We start from the raw sequence: 581 nt of genomic DNA, 5'->3' as shown, positions 1-581 counted from the left end.
AGAAATAAGGAAATCAATACCATTTACAATAGCTACTGTGTTAGACTGGATTCTCTAGAGAAACAAACCCAATAAAGCTTAGAGAGAGAGAGAGAGAAATTTATCTTAGGAAAATAGCTCAGACACTTGTAGAAGCTGGTAAGTCCAAAGTTGTTGGGATCAAACATCAAGCTGGAGACTGTTCCCGACTCTTGCAGCTGCAGTGGCTGAGGAGCTCAAGGTTGACAGGCAGTATACTGGCTGTCAACTCCAACAAATGATGAATCCAAGATCTCCAGGCCGAATGGTAGATTGTTCACTCACGGATAGTCGTAGGCAGGACAAAGGAATCCCGATCCACAGAAGAATGTCTCCTTTCCCCGGATGTCCAGAAATATATTGAAAGCAGGCCACACCCCTAGGGAAACTTCCTATCAATGGATTGGCTGCTCAAAACATATTCATCTGATACCATCATGGGAATAACCACATCACAACTGCTTAAACCACACAGAATTGTGGTCCAGCCAAGTTGACACACAGCTCAACTATCATGTTGTTGTTGTTGTTAAGTGCCGTCGAGTCGTTTCCGACTCATAGCG

This window comes from Orycteropus afer, unplaced genomic scaffold, assembly GCF_000298275.1.
Source record: "Orycteropus afer afer isolate SDZICR_OR568_19922 unplaced genomic scaffold, OryAfe1.0 scaffold00019, whole genome shotgun sequence".
In the NCBI taxonomy this organism is placed as follows: Eukaryota; Metazoa; Chordata; class Mammalia; order Tubulidentata; family Orycteropodidae; genus Orycteropus; species Orycteropus afer.
This window is presented reverse-complemented; position numbering follows the sequence as displayed.